The following is a 15956-nucleotide window of genomic DNA, read 5'->3' as shown; positions in this document are numbered from 1 at the left end:
AAAGAAAGGAGTTATAGCTGGCTGGTAAGTTTAAAATTTGCTCTGAAATAAAAATTTTGCGGCTTTTAGATAATATGTGTGCGTGTTATTATACTAGACCTAATCATAGAAGAGTCATTCCCTTCTTGCCTGTGAGAGAAATGGGAGGTGCCTCTTCCCAGAAAGTGCCTGCCATCTGCTATAGTTATAAGTTCTGGTATTAAACAGCCAGTATGTCATAGTAAGTAAAGTGCTGGACTGGAACCAGGGAGACCAGAGTTCATATACCCTCTGTAATACTGAGCAAGTCATTACCGCTCAACCTAATCTATCTCTCAGGGTTGTTGTGAGGATAAAATGAAGGGGAGGAGAACCATGTACAATGCTTTGAGTTTCCTGGAGGAAAGAGAGGGTATAAATGCAGGAAATAAATAATAAATCATAGAATTGTAGAGTTGGAAGGGATCCTGATGATCATCTAGTCCAACGCCTTGCAATGCAGGAATATGCAGCTGTCCCATATGGGAATCAAACTGCAACCTTGGTGTTATCAGCACCATGTTCTAACCAACCCAGTTGTTGGCATTTTGTTTTAACAAAAAAAAAAAAAGCTCTACAGATCAATTAGGGAAATCTTGCTAAAGGATTGAAAAGAGGGGATTTTAATCAATTAAAAGTAATTAAACATTTTTGTTCCACCAAACACCGCTTAATTTTTAGCTACACACACAGGATATACCGTATTTTTCCGTGTATAAGACTAGGTTTTTTCCTGGAAAATAATGTCAAAAAAATAGGGGGCATCTTATACACGGATAGTGCAGAGGTTTGACTGGCGATTTGTTGTGGTCGCAAAAATAAGCGACGTCTTATACATGGGGGCATCTTATAGATGGAAAAATACGGTACTTAGCTATTTCAAGAGATTCTATCATATATTTCCATTTCTTCCCTTTCTTATTCCAAGGGCCCAAGATGGACTCAAATGTATCTGTATTTTAATACATCTTGCAGGTGCAACTGAAATAATTACACCTGGCCTAACCTGAGTAACGCAACTATCTTTTTCACATGAATCTTAGATTAGGAAAAAGGCCTCTAGTTCTGAACATTTTACTTCTGAGCAGACTAGAACTCCCATGATAGAAATCAAGCACTGGGATGCATCTTAACACTAGTTTAAGTGTTAAGTGTTAAGACACATGAGGTCTGCAAGCCTAAACATGGACCTAAACTGTCACCTACACTGGCTATGTACGTGAACAGGTGTGAGTACTACACTAGCATACTGAAACTTATACCAGGTGAAGAAAGGGAATTATTCATTCATAATGTTCAGCAGAAAACAATATGGGCAGAAATCACACCAACCAGGTAATTCAATAAGCATGTTGTTTCTACCTCTTCTGCTCAAACAAGCAAGGTATGTGCTTGCCAAGTTTTGCTTCAAGTACTTGGTTATCCTTTGCACAGTTACATAAATTCCATCTCCAAATGCTGGGCTGAATCATACAATGTTGTGGTTGGTTTAGTGTCAGACCTGGTTGATTTTCCCTTGGCCAACCTAATCTGGATTATCTCTCACAATGACTGGGCATGTAAATTTCCCAGCATCCCCATCAATACTGCATACCTTTCCACACACAACAATTGAAATGAGACATCATTTGGATACGTGGTATACCTCTTCACACAATCTGTTCAGATCATGCAGCCCTTTAAAGAAAAAAAGTTTTCACAGACTGAAACAAATTCAGAAAGAGGGAATATGAACCAAACCTCTTTCCTAAAGTGCCAAACAAGATACAACAACAGAAGAAGCACTTGCGATCCAGGTGCTTCTTAAACAATAGCTCTAGATGGATTAGACTAGAGACAACAAGACTTAGCTAGAGACAAAAGGCACTGGAAACACTGATGACTGCCTAAAATAGAAGCAAACTTTACTGTAGGTGGGTTCCCACCATTCACCACCGTCAACTTCAGCTAGCCAACCAAAAAAGTGCTATCTATAACTTTTTACAGATAAGAAAAGCAAAGTATCCAATTCAGGTGACACAAACAGGGTTTTCGCAAGGTACCACCTTTTAGCAAATCAGTGCTAAGGAGATGCCAAAATTCACCGTGAAAACCTCCTTCGTTCTCTTAGAATGGCAATGGCACCCACCTGAGAGGCTCCAACTGAAAAAAGCCAATGCTAATGCTACTGACATCCAATAGTTCTTTAGCAAATTTAAAGTGACCTATAAGAAGCTAAATTTCTTAGACTAGGTTTTACACATAGATTTGTACATACAGCTAGAGTTTATCAAATTGAAAGCATTTTTTAAATGATACAACCTAGTCAGATGGGCGGGGTACAAGATGTTGTTGTTGGTACAAACCCTGCAAAGGTACTTATCAGAAACTAAAGAAGGAACCATCTTATGCATTGCAAGCAGCTGACATCCCTCTTTCAAGCCACTTCGGCTTTCTGGAAAAAAAACAGAACATCTGTCTCCAGTCTAAGTCAGAAGGCTTTAAAAGTCAAAACATTTCACCCACTCAAGCGCAGAGCTTCTTGACACAGATACCACCTTGACACAAATACCAGATGGTCACGCCTGCCACTGGGCTCAGGCAGAGACGAGTTCTGAACCTCTTAAGACTTCAGCCACCCAACCCAACAACTCATTCCAAAGAGAAGCAGCTGTGATAAACTATTGCAGCTAATAACAACTAAAAGTCCAGTGCAAATTTGTTAGCCTTTAAGGTGCCACAGCGCTCTCCCGCTGTTGTTGCTGCAAGAGACTTGGGACAGCCCTTCCTCTGGAAAGAGTATTGTGGATTATTGTGGCATGCACTTTTCTTGGACAATAAGTTTCTGCCAGGTGCTTAAGAGGCCGCGAGATCCTCGCTTGGTTTTCCTACCGTCCAAAGTGGGGTTTACTCTCTGACCACTGCCCGATCCTCTTCAGTTCCCCGGGGGGCTCTTCGGGCCTCTTACTCACAAAATAGGGCGCCACCCCAAAGCTCTAAGCCCCGCCGAACGGCTCCCACCCCCTCTGCTCCTCGTCTCTCTCTCTCTCTCTCTGCCTCGACCAAAACTCCCGCCCCAAACTCCTACATCCACATCTTCTCCCTTTCCCCAAATGCTTCTCCCTTTCCCCAAATATCCACCCCCGCCCCTCTTCCCCTAAGCAGTCGCTCAGCCGCTCCGTCCAATGCAAGCCATGTTTCTTTTTGCCCACAAAGCCCAAAGCAAACTCAGTTCCTGGGAAACGTCCCCGTCGGATTTCATCATTACCCAAACTCCGCCGGCAGCCTAAAAGGCCTTTTAACGCCTCCCCGCTCTTGACTACAACTCCCATCAGGCAACGCGCCGCTCCGCTCGCGCCTTGCCTCGTGGGAACCGTGGTCTAGAGAAACTAGCCTCGGTGCACCATGGGAAATGAAGTCCCCAATCCACTCAAGCCACGTTCGTTTCCTGCGAGCTCCGCGGCTTGAAACCACCTCCGCTTAGCTCTTATTACGTATAGCACAATCCTGGGCAAAACTGCTCAGAATTAAGTCGCCCTATAGTCAATGGGGCTTATTCCTTAGTAAGTGCGTAAACGTTTAGGATTAATACAGCCTATGGCTGCAATTCCTCTACACGTCTACTTTCAATAAAGTTCCGTTAAAGTAAGTGGGGTTTACTTCCGAGTAAATGTGGACAGGATTGACCTGCTGCAGGGAACTTTTTTCTCCCCTCTGCGGATAAAGGGGTCTAAATATTTGTGGGGGTCCATAGAAGTTGGTCACTCATGGTTAAGATATGCCCTTCTAAAAGCACACTTAAAAAAAGAAACCCTCCTTAGTAAAAGGTTTGAAAAATCATCAGCCTTCTTTAAGGAACTTTAGTGTAAGTCATAGTAGATAGCTAACAGATTCAGAGCTGCACAAAAACACATTTGTTCTACCTTTTGTAGCCCCATTAAATTTATTTGCTCTTCTTTTCAGCACTGTTTTTAAGTGTTTTTCAGTTTTATTGTATCCTGTGCACCGTATTGAAACACGTGTGTGTGTGTGTCATCATCTTTGTAACCCATTCTGGAAGCCTTTTTTGACTGAAAAATGGGTAAAAGTTTTTCAGTTAAATAAATGTTTCATCTTTATGAAACATCGGATGAGAGCAATTCTAACTCCTGCAGAAATGAGAAGCAGCATCAAATTATATAGGCCTCATCTTCCAACTACTGACCATCTCAGATGGATTCGGAGATTAGACATGACATTAAAATGGACAATGCTTTAGGAAAATGAGCAGCTAAGAGGGTGAAAAAGGAAGAAGGCAGATTGATAGATGTTAGATGTCACAGGGAAACATTAATGGGATTATTTATTTAAGAGCAAACAACCTTTGTGCACTGACGGAGATACACACAGAGAGACCTTTCTCTGTTACATGTTACAGGGTGGCTGCAAATGGGATGCAAAAATGGATATTCATCATGGACTCTATGGTATGGAGCCCACACATAAAGCAGTTAGCTGAGTTTTCCCCCTTGTGCTGCTGTTGCCCATCACTTGTTGCTAGTAATAAAAGAACTACATGCTCCATGTTTTCTTTTGTAGCTTTTTGTATAGGTAGAGAGAGAGATGAGCAACTGAGCAACTAGAACAATGGTTGATTGCATCTTCATTACCTACAATCCTTGAAACTGGTGCCAAAGTTTTGTAATCGTTTTGTAGTGAAACTCTGTGTTTTGTAGCGTTTTGTAACACCCCACAAACAGAGCAATAGGCTTTCTCGCTTTCTGTGGCAATCACTCGTAGCTGAGTAAGTTGTCTTCCATGAAAATAGTCTTAACAGTGAGTTCATAAGTGACTGTGGAGGCCAATTTTGGATCCACACATCCTTCCACAGTGGGGACATTGGTTTCTGGGTGGGAGTTGATCACAGTGTGATTTGCCAAGCACGCCTTGCTCTTAGCACGTTTTTCCCTTGTGTCCCGAGTTCGAGTGTCTTCAAAGCCCATGACACCTTTGGTAAAGGCTGTTCTCCAACTGGAGCGCTTGCAGGCCAGTGTTTCCCAGTTATCAGTGCTTATACAGTCAAACCTCATTTTGCGTCCCCCTCCGCTTGCATCCGCTTCGGCGAACGTCCGCAGCAAACCCGGAAGTACCGGAACAGGTTACTTCTGGGTTCGCTGCTCTCGCATGCGCAGAAGACCTAAATTGTGCTGCGCGTGCGCAGACGCAGCACTTTGGTGTGTGTGTCATTTTCGGGTTGCAGCGGGGCCTCCGGAACAGATCCACTGTACTACATTTTTTTAGATTTGCCTTGGGAACATCTTTAAACGTCTTTTGTTGTCCACCGGTATTTCACATTCCATTCTTAAATTGGGAATAGAGTAGTTGCTTTGGAAGCATCCGAACAACATGACCAGTCCAACGAAGTTGATGTTGAACAATCATTTCTTTGACACTGGTGACTGGTGATCTTTGCTTCTAAACCCTGCATTTTGTAGTGCCCCTCAAACAATAGACATTCAAAGCTGGGGGGGGGGGACAGGGGTACCCAAAAACCCAACATCCAATCGCCTCAAAACCAATGCCAAACTTTTGTCATCATTTCATAGCATTCTGTAGTGAAAACCCCTAAAAACTGACCCCTAAAAAATGCCAGGCCAAATGGCCAGGCCATGGGCCTCTCTTACATGCAGTGTCCAGAATCTCACAGGGAGAGAAGAAAACAGCTGTGATCTGTAATACCATTGAGATGGGTCATTGAGTCAATAGCTTACAAGATGGTAGGTTTTGCTTCCACACAGTGTTGCTCCATATAAACAAATGGGTGCTATTTATGGAGGCCATAAAATAATGGATATGGAAGAACAGTCAAACATGGAACCCCGCCTGCATTTTGAAGTGACATATTCTAGGACAGGTTGTATTGTGATATTTCTAAACATGAAGTTTGGCTGTACTGGACTAGACATAATTGTGAATGGGCATTCAAATTATTTTTATATGAACATATATATATGCAACATTTATAACAAGATTACAAAACAATACAACGAATAAAATGAAAATAAAAATAAAGGAAGGAACTGTGTAATTAAAATATCAGGTACTTATCAAGGGGGGGGGCGGACCTGTTGATAAAAAGGAACCAGAGAGGAAGCCGCATGAGCTTTCTGGGACCATCTTGCCATTGTCAGCTGTGCTTCTACCCTACTGTGGGGTTGGTATTTGTGGGAGCTCCAATTGGAGAACAGCCTTTACCCAAAGGTGTCATGGGCTTTGAAGACACTTGAACTCGGGACGCAAGGGAGAAATGTGCTAAGAGGAAGGCGTGCTTGGCAAATCACACCGTGATCAACTCCCACCCAGAAACCAATGTCTCCACTGTGGAAGGACCTGTGGATCCAGAATTGGCCTCCGCAGTCACGGACTCATTGTTAAAACCGTTTATGGGAGACAATCTTACTCGGCTACGAGTGATCACCAAAGAGAGAGATTTGTGGGAGCTATCTGACCACATGTATGCACACATAGACACTGATGAATGTTCAGCCAACATCATAAATGTGAGGGCCACACAACTTACACTTGCCTCTGTGTGGCCCTTCCCTGTTGAAAAAGTTACAACTGATGGGTAGGATGGTAGAATTTCTCTGTGATGGTTTCTTAGTCAGCCCACACCACTTGTTCCAAGGACAGCATTTAGATATGAAACATTCTTTCCACTCCACTTCCATTTTGTCCAAGAAGCTGACTTGTTATCTGCTCCCTGCATTCTCTTCTACAAAGGGTTGCTCTGGGATCAGAACATGTTAAGTTTCCATTTAATGGGTGAGATGGGAACATAGCTAGCATAGATCAGCTTGAAATATTGACAGATACTAAACAATGCTTATTCCAGGAAAAAAGCTCAGCAAGCAATAACAGGAGTGCTCATAAAAGCAGTGCACTTTGCATGTGTGCTGTTATTTTTTCCAAAGAGATGTCACTGGCATGGCAGGAGGTGAGTAGCCAAGGTTTAGTCCCTGGGGCAAGAAACGGATTGCTTCGTTTGATCCTGCAAAGAGAAGATAGAGCAAAAGCCCGAGATGGAATTTATTTGAATGATTACATCCAAGAAGGGCTGCTTTCAGTGACTAGAGGGTGATCAGGAAATAAGTATTAGTAAAAAGCACTAAGGAGCTGAATGCCTTTATACCTAATTTTGATATATAATGTTATTTACTCTCACTTTTTCTGCATGCAAGCAGGTCCGTCTTTAGCAGATTGCACCGGGGTGCAAATATCCACCCAGCGTCCCATGGATAGTGGGGGGGGGGGGGCACAGCTGCGCACTGCCAGCCATGGGGGGGGGTGCAACTCTCCCCCAAGCTGCTGTGGGAGAGCAATCCCCGCAGAGGGTTGGGAGGGAAGCTGCTCACCCACCAGCCATATGGTTGTCAGTGCACAGCTGGTGGGCGTGCAGGGAAAGGGGAAGCCGCCGGCAAAGCCTTGCAGCTCCCCCACTCACTGGGGTGCCCCTGAGAGGCCGGCTCCCTGGCCCTATGGGGAAAACGGCTCTGCATGCAAACGGCTCTGCATGCAAGCAAACTCAGCACGCTTCACAATTTTGGATATGCGAATGTTTATGAAGACAAAACCAAATCTGGAACTAAATTTACCCTAAATTCAAAATCTGCTGATTTCTTCAAATTCAAAATCATCTACTACTATTACTAATCCTTTGTAGTCAACTTCTCATTTTTGAAACTGTAAACTCTAGCATTTATCCATGCAATATGATGTGACCGTTTGGAAATAAGGCTAACAAGGTCATGGACATAATATGCTTTGTACAATTGGTGGTAGTAGCAGGACAATCCATGATAGCTTTCAGTCTCATGGTAGAAACAGGCTGTATGAAAAGCCACTTCAATTACCCTCCAACATTTCTCCCCTTAAAAATAGGGACGTCCCTTTCCATAGTGATAATTTTACTATTTATACCCCATACATCTTACAGGGTTGCCCCAGTCACTCAGGGCAGCTTCCAACATATATAAAAACATAATAAAACATTCAACATTTTTAAAACTTCCCTATACAGGATTGCCTTCAGATGGCTCAGGGGTCGGATAACTCTATACCCTCCAACATTTCTCCAATGACAATCAGGACGTCCTAAAGAAAAGCAGGACATTCCAGGATCCAATCAGAAACTGGGACACCTTCTGTAAATCAGGGACGTCCCTAGAAAATAAAATAGGGACACTTGGAGAATCTGCTTTCAATTGATCCCTGTGGTGCAAGAACCAATTTATCTCCAGCAACTTGCTGTGGAGTGGACTTTATGCTACTGCCAGCCAGGGCCGGATTTAGATGAAGAGAGGCCCTAGGCTACTTCACTTGTGAGGCCCTTCCCCATCCCCCTCATGACTAGAAGAAAATGGAAAAGTGTTATAAACAAAACTGAGTGAAGCCAAGGATGGTGATGGGTATTTAAAATTCTGCAATTCACAATTTCTCCTCTAAAGGACATAAGATGCGATTGTTAAATACCATGGTGATTTTTTAAAAAAATTGCATAAAATTAACACTGAAAAACTTTTGCAATAAGTGAGCTTTGTAAACCTTTTGTAGAATAAGCATGATTTTTTAGGAAAATGAAGTTGTAAGGTAAACACCTTGAGTTTGCAAATTATATTGTCTGGAAAGTATAAATAATATGATCATGATTACCTGACAGTGTGGCACTTTTAGATTCTACTTTATGTTGTCATTAAAAAGTCAGTTTTAAAATACATATTAAGAAGTAAACTACAACCATCAAATACATTAAGGCTAAAATGTTTCCCCCCTAGCCTTCCTCATAGCAAAATCATCCAAAACTTCATCAAAATTTGTTTGTCTAAGTTTGTCACTTTCGGTGTACAGAATGTTCAGTGCAGACAACCTGTCTTGAGACATTGTGGCCCTTAATTTTTAATTCTTTTGAGTCTTAAAATACTCTCTCCCGAGTAGTTAGTAACCATAAAGCTAAGAAATGGCTGCAAGATTGCTTCCACATTAGGAAAGGCCATCTATATTTTTTCCTTGTATATAATTTGATAAAGGTCTGTATGAGAGAGTGCTCTGCTGTAAGCCTACGCCTTTGTGTCACGTACAGGTGAAAAGTTCATCAGTAAGTTTCAGGTCAATATCTTCTGGGTATGCTTCCATCAACAGTTCAACACCTTGCTTAATTTCTTGCTTAGTTAAGGTTAAAGGGACCCCTGAACATTAGGTCCAGTTGTGGTCAAATTAGCAAGAATGGCAACATCACTGTACATAGTACTTATTTTTAAATTGGTCTCAAGTGCATCTAATATAGGAATAAAGGATTTTATCCTAAACCTATCTCTTGAAGAAAGTGCATCTAAGGCATCAGGTGCACTTCTGTTATTTCTTTGCTGTTCCCTCACTCTTTGTTTCCACTTTTTGTAGTTGACATTTGGCAAGGTGGCTTTTGCTTGTTTCTCAAGCTCATCAAAATCATCTCTACTTTTCCTTAAAAAATCCAGAAGTGAACTGTACAAACTTGCACAAGAACTCAATAACAGGTCTGATTTCTAAGGGCTTTGCTGACCTAGCACATGGGTCCAAAAATGCAGCATAAACACAAATTCCAGTTCTTCCATTTTCTGCAAAAGATTGTTAGCTTGGAGCCTGGTTTCCCTTTCACATTAACACCAGAGTACAAATGACTGCGGGCATCAGTGATAGAACTGTAACTTTCCAAAACAGCTTCTGTGGCTTTTGCGTGTGCATCCCACCTAGTGTGGGACAAATATTTAGGCACTTTAGACTGAGGTGGCAAAAGTGGTTTTAGAACTGCCCATCTCTTTGTGGAGGATGAAAAGAAAGAATAAAATTCGTTGATAATGCCAAAACAGTTCACAGCATCAAGGCAGCAATCCGCAGCTGAACAGCCCACCAGATTTAAAGTGATCTGTCAGCTCTTGTTGCTTCAATGAGTGGTTGATGCACGAAAGCCGTGATTGGTCTTAACTTCATTATCATAGCATTTTCGAGTCTCTGTCTCTTCTGCTTGCTAGCACCACTTTCAAGCCTTTTACTCATCTTTCAATTAGAATCTAAAAATAAAAATAAAAATTAATCTTCAGCTGGATAAACATGGGCTTCTGTCACTCTTCAGTAGCTGCCACCACTCACTGACTTCCCTATGCCTTTCTTGAGGGGCAGTGAGACCCCTCTGGCTGACTCCTGGGGTTTGGAGATGAAAACCCCTAAGTTTGGGTTTCTCCTGGAGGGCTTGGCACCTGTACATTTTTGGGCTTTTCCCCTCCCAGGACCCTTCTTAAGGCACTGGTAGTGGGCAGAGCAGGGGAGACTCTGGTCACAGCACCAGACTGGGCTTTTAAACAAAGAACAAATGTTTTCTTGAATATCTACAAGTAACAGGATTTGAAACACAAAAGGTATTTTAATTTAAACACAGAAAAGGAAAACACCAGCAGGCACAAATAAAATGAGACAAAATGCAGTTCCTCTGACCCTGAACTGATCCCTATCCTTATTTTCCCTCAGGATGAGGTCTAGTTTCCAACCTGCAGCCTGGCCTCCTGCCTTCTACAGGTAGTTCTGGATTCCTTCCCACTGCTGCCTTCCCTGGTCCCCAAGGCCACTCTCTGCTGGTGGGCAATTTACAGTGCATGCTACAGGCACCAACAGGGCTCTGTGAAGTGTGAAAGAGAGACTTTCCTGCCTGGGAACTGGACTCACCTGCAGTTCCTTATCAGGTACTTGGGCACCAAAATACGGAGTTAAGGGTGCAGATAAGCAGACTGGAATAGTAGGGGAGTAATCATGGCAGCTGATGGAGGCATGTGGGAGACAGACATCCAAGAGCCTCATGCTGCGGCCAGGACAAAGGCCTGGCCAGGATGGTCGTCCTCTTATATAACCTGCTGGGATTGACAAGGCCTCTGACCCTCACCTGAATCTCATAACTGTCCTGATAGGTGATTTGGTCTGCAGCCACAGTGTGGAAACAAAGGATGAGATTGCCCACCAGATACCAGGCACTCTACTATTAGGCCCCAGTGTTTTTCTTACAATCTGCTTCTCAATGAATAAATTTTAATCTAACATTTAAATTCTCAAAATTTTCTTATTTGTTAATTTGAGCAAGTAAACTACTGCTCTCACTTCATTACAAACAGTATTTCTACCTGCAACTCACCTGAGCAAACCTGCTCCTCCTCTTTTTACAGATATTTTGTTGCCATTTGCAACTGTGGCTGCCTCTGATTAGTTATCATTTAACTCTTTGGGGAAATAATTAGCAACACACATCATGTGCATGGAAGTTGCCTAACCAATTAACCCACTAGAAGGATTACTGTTAATAGCACCAGTTTTCCTATAACTTGATATTGCTGGACATAAATCTCCATTGGTACATATTGGGTGTATAGGTACAGGTTTATGGCCATGCTGTAGTGTAATGCTTATGCGACTGTGAATAAAAGGTGGCTGGGCTCATCGTCCCGGGGGGGGGGGTGTGGGGGGGGGGGGGAGAGAAGTGACAAAACTGATTTCCAATAAGTGCCCCCCCTTTATTTCCATAATAAGTCCTTGAGTCTATACTCTGAATAGTGACACCAGGGACCTGAGAGGGGCAGGGCTTGTCAGTCCTTAATTGCCTTAAGGCAATTGGGCCAACTGGGCCCCATGGGCACCAGGGCAATCTAGATGGATTTTATTTACCAGTACAGTGGTACCTCGGGTTACATACGCTTCAGGTTACATACGCTTCAGGTTACAGACACTGCTAACCCAGAAATATTACCTTGGGTAAAGAACTTTGCTTCAGGATGAGAACAGAAATCGTGCGTTGGCGGCGCGGCAGCAGCAGGAGGCCCCATTAGCTAAAGTGGTGCTTCAGGTTAAGAACAGTTTCAGGTTAAGAACAGACCTCCAGAACAAATTAAGTTCTTAACCCAAGGTACCACTGTATATCTCTAAGATTTTGCAGACTTTGGCTGTGAACTAGGGCCCTACAAAAATAAATCATGTTGGGCCCCAATGCTTCAAATTGGGCCCCACTTGCCAGCCCTGTGTCTCATAGTTTCTGGGCCTGAGTTGCCCTGCCCTCGCATGAAGTCTTGGGTTTGCAATTTTGGGAGAGGGGAGACTTCCCACTGGGAAGAGGGCAGGCTGGCGAGGCCCCCTAGATTTAGAGGCCCTAGGCTTCAGCCTACTTAGCCTATACATAAATCTGGCACTGCTGCCAGCCCATGTTTAGGTAGTTTTTAAAAGGGCAGAGAAACAGAATGGCCGAACATTACAGAAAAACATCTTGCCATGTGGAAGCAACACCACAGGGAGCAATGGAAAGCAGTATCTGCAGAGAGACATTGGTTTGTGTGTTTCAGCTCTGAAGAATCACTAGCTTAACAGTTGTTCCTTGGTAAACAGAACCCTGGGAACTGTAGTTCTGTGTGCAAGGTTTGGGATCTTCACTTTCTCACTACAGTCATACAATTCTGTGAATTCTTTGGTGTAAGATGTGATAGGTAATGGAAATAAAACTGATATGTAGGTCTGTAGTGTAGATAGGCCTTAAGGGTCCTGTTGTATCCTTACAAGATGCAGTTGCTTCATTTTTTGGACCTTTGTTCCTAGAGAGCCCCAGTGGAATGGAGCATGGAAAAAGGAGGACAACACTGGGAATATTAATAAAGTCATGTCTTAGCCACAGCATACTGCTTGCCAGGAACTCCATTACAAAATGTTGCCGTACTTATAAGCCAACTTCTAGTACAGTGGTACCTCTAGATACGAACTGGATCCGTTCCAGAGCCCCGTTCGCATCTAGAATTACCGGTAAATGTAACTAGCGATGGCGCGTCTGTGCGCACATCACTTTTCGCCGCTTCTGGGAATGCGTGTGACGTCATTTTGAGTGTCTGCGCAAGCGGTGAAACCCGGAAGTTACGTGCTCCGTTACTTCCGGGTTGCCGAGGAGCAAAACTCGAACGCGCTCAACTCAAAGCGTATTCAACCCGAGGTATGACTGTATGGTGTGGGCATTCCCAGTTCATGAGGCCTGCTGCAAAGCTTAGCAGATGTACGAAATATTTTACATAGGTGGGTTTACAAGAGATATGGCATGACCCACTCAACCTAATGAAGTTTGCTGTGTGCATGCCAATGTTCAGAGACTACTGGCCACTTTCTGGGTGGCCATTTTGCTGACGTGGGGTGTGAAAGTGCTTCATGAAATGTCATTACATATAATTTTTTATTATTTAATTTTCTGTTTTACAATTTAAAGTACTCATTTTTACATCCTTAAAATATCAATGACTTCCCTTCTTCTCTTTCCATGGGTCATTTTACATGTCATAAATCACATGTAACTATACCAATCAATATTCCATTATTGCGTCCATCAAAACTTATTTACACTGCTGAATTTATCTTAACGCTACCAACGTTTTCAACTGTACCCAATTATTTCCCATATATTCAATAAACATTTTCCAATTTTCTCTAAACATATATTCTTCTTGTTCTCTTATTCTATATGTTGCATCTGCAAGCTGTGCATATTCTGTCAACTTAAGTTGCCACTCTTCTTTGGTTGGGACATCACTCGTTTTCCATTTTGGGGCTAATAAAACACAGGCTGCAGTAATGGCATACATAAATAACCTTTTTTGACACCTGGGAAATTCAATCTGACTGCCTTGTGAAATTTCATTGTCAGAATTCGTTCCCCATAGAAATTTTGCTAGAAGGGGAATCTTTCAAATTAGCACTCCTTTGGGTGAAATCCAGTTGCAATGCCAGATGCTTACAAATAGATTGGCCACCTTTCTGCCAGAGGGGGCTTCTGTGCCTTTAATACCATGCAGATGGAATAAACTCAGCAATGGCCCAAGAAGCCTTCCTCCACAGGGAAGGAGTCAGAACTATGTTTTGCAAGCAATTGGTGCCTCTGCCAACCAGGAAAATTCCTCTATTGTTACTATGAAGCTAAGACGATTATCTGGCTTGTAAGCAACTAGAGCTGCCTGCATTGTATTTATGCAAAGTCGGGCGTGTTTGCCTGCTGTTCTAGAAATGAGATGCCACAGCTCAAGAGTCAATATGGGCTGCCCATGATGTTAAATCCCAGAATAGGGATATTTGGGGATTTCAGAAAGAAACATTATCTCATATGCTAATTCTCCCAATCTAGGCTTTTTCCCTATAAATGGGGATAGCTCAGGTTGCCCCCTCCTGGTGCATGTCAGGAGGCAATGGAAGTAGGTGTGGATTTTCACCTTGGATTTGACCACTAACAAGGGTTAGAATAAAATCTCACAGAATTTGAACGTGTGGTTATGGTCAGGCCATTTGGGATTCTTAGGAATAAGAATATGGGTGTACAAGATGCCTGAGAGATGTAAAGCCTAATTTTCAAGTTCCTTTGCTGCACTTTGCTGTCTACTACAAGACCCAGGACGGACTAGCCAGGGTATCCTGAGATACTAAATACTAAAAATACTTATATAACTATATCAGAATAACTTCTACTGATACAGATGGATGATGAAGAGAGAACAAAATTGTATCATCATTAGACAGAGAGAACTGGGTCTTTTGCAAATTCAAGCGGGAATGTCAAGCGTAGAGAGAATAAGATGGAAAGAGGAAGCAGTCCCCACCAAAGAAGTTTAGCAAACCAAGTTAATGGACTATGCTGAAATGGCAAAATTAACTGGAAAGCTCAGAAATCAAGATGACAAGAAATTTAAAAAAGAATGGGAAATGTTTATTATGTATTTGCAAAAGTATTGTAAACAGGTTAATACATTGGCAGGATTTTGAAAACACTTGTAATTTTTGAAATAGTACAGGAAATCTGAGGTAAAAAATAATAATTTAGAGTAGAAATTATATGCAGCTGAAATGGAAATTTAAGGAACCGGGGGTTCGGAGAATCCCATTTTATGGATTCAACATTGTTTTTGTGTATATTTTTCTTTGTTTGTAGTTTTTATTGTATTTGTTACTGTTTGGGTTTTTTTTGTTTTTGTTAAAAAATTAATAAAAATATATAAAAAAGAAAGAGTAGGGAGAATATACTTTGTTTGGGGTACACAAAGGGAACCCTTGGCCCTACAGATGTTGGTGGACTACAGTTCCCATCAGACCTGCCTCTCGACCATATGGCTGGGTCTGGTGGAAATTGGAAGTCCAATAACATCTAGAGGGCCACAACTAGCACATCTCTGATTTGGGGATGTGAAATGCCTTCAGGTATACAGGACCGAGGCCGCTTAGGGCTTTAAAGGTCAGCACCAACACTTTGAATTGTGCTCAGAAATGTACTGGGAGCCAATGCAGGTCTCTCAGGACCGGTGTTATATGGTCCCAGTGGCCACTCCCAGTCACCAGTCTAGCTGCCGCATTCTGGATTAATTGCAGTTTCCAAGTCACCTTCAAAGGCTCCCTGTAACCTCACTTCTCGCAGTGTGGGAACCACCAGAAGGCCCTCGGCACTGGACCCTTGTGAAGATCACAAGATGAGCTCGTCTTTGCTCTGTTCTATTCACTGCCCAAGATATTTTTGCTGCCTGGGGTAAAGACAAGACAGGGCCTCCCCCTCCATTCTAGGTATGGAAGCTGATTGGAGAGGCCATTTAATAGTTGTTCAACACTTGTCATGGGATAGAGTCCTCCACTGCTCCTGAAGGCAGCAGGCTAGCTTAGGGATGTCTAGGGCAGGCCATGTAGCATACCTGTCCCTGTCTAATGTTAGGGGCAGGCCCTGCCTCATACAGCTATGGTGCATTCACTGACATTGCCCCTTCTGCAATATATGTACATAAGTACTATTATCCCACAGGCAGCTTGAACTGCAGCTCTGCATAGTTAAGAACTTCAGCTAAAATTATCAGGGGCAGGTCAGCTACATAAATAATACTCAGGAAGTATCCAGATTCTCAGTGTTT

General features: G+C 42.7%; 1 protein-coding gene across 8 annotated transcripts in view; it reads right to left on the bottom strand.

The window, feature by feature from the left end:
• SMARCAL1 (SNF2 related chromatin remodeling annealing helicase 1) overlaps nucleotides 1-3346 on the bottom strand; it is a 39475-nt gene extending 36129 nt beyond the window's left edge. For 2 of the 8 annotated variants that reach the window (XM_083430436.1, XM_083430442.1), the window contains exons 1-2: nucleotides 3266-3346; nucleotides 1613-1695 (exon numbers count right to left, since the gene is read on the bottom strand). The gene's annotated coding sequence lies outside the window, so the exon portion shown is untranslated. Of the gene's footprint in view, nucleotides 1-1350; nucleotides 1584-1612; nucleotides 1696-2889 lie in introns of those variants that run through there. The other 6 variants (XM_083430443.1, XM_083430437.1, XM_083430439.1 and 3 more) reach the window with 6 other exon arrangements.
• Between the last annotated feature and the right edge of the window lie 12610 nt (nucleotides 3347-15956).

This window comes from Podarcis tiliguerta (assembly GCF_965153285.1).
Source record: "Podarcis tiliguerta genome assembly, chromosome: 1".
NCBI lineage: Eukaryota > Metazoa > Chordata > Lepidosauria > Squamata > Lacertidae > Podarcis > Podarcis tiliguerta.
This window is presented reverse-complemented; position numbering and strand designations above follow the sequence as displayed.